The following is a 416-nucleotide window of genomic DNA, read 5'->3' as shown; positions in this document are numbered from 1 at the left end:
ATTTATTATTCGACGAATTTACATTGGGTATCGTATAATACGTTTCAAAATCTGCCAGACCGAGTTCGTATTCACCATCACTCAAATTTACAAGTGGAAAGTAGCTTACCGCGAGGATGCTATTTGTGCCTGTCAACGTAAACATCAGCAGTTTGAATGAATACTGAGTCTAAATGTTGCAATGTATGTCCTTAAATAGATTATCTACCGTCTGTAAAAACTGTAGACACAGTTGACCGCAATTGCTTTGATCGTAACGTTGATAAAGCGTGCGATTGAATTCGATTTGCGTCTCGTTGTCCCGTAGATATCGCACCAATTCTTTCGGCGGTCGAAGATTACCAAAACTGTCGAAATATATAGCACAATTGCCCCTCTTTGCGTATGCCACCCAATGAGTACCGAGTCCCTCAGCA

This window comes from Wasmannia auropunctata, unplaced genomic scaffold (genome assembly GCF_000956235.1).
Source record: "Wasmannia auropunctata unplaced genomic scaffold, wasmannia.A_1.0 LD336106.1, whole genome shotgun sequence".
Lineage (NCBI taxonomy): Eukaryota > Metazoa > Arthropoda > Insecta > Hymenoptera > Formicidae > Wasmannia > Wasmannia auropunctata.
Note: the sequence above shows the minus strand (reverse complement) of the source record.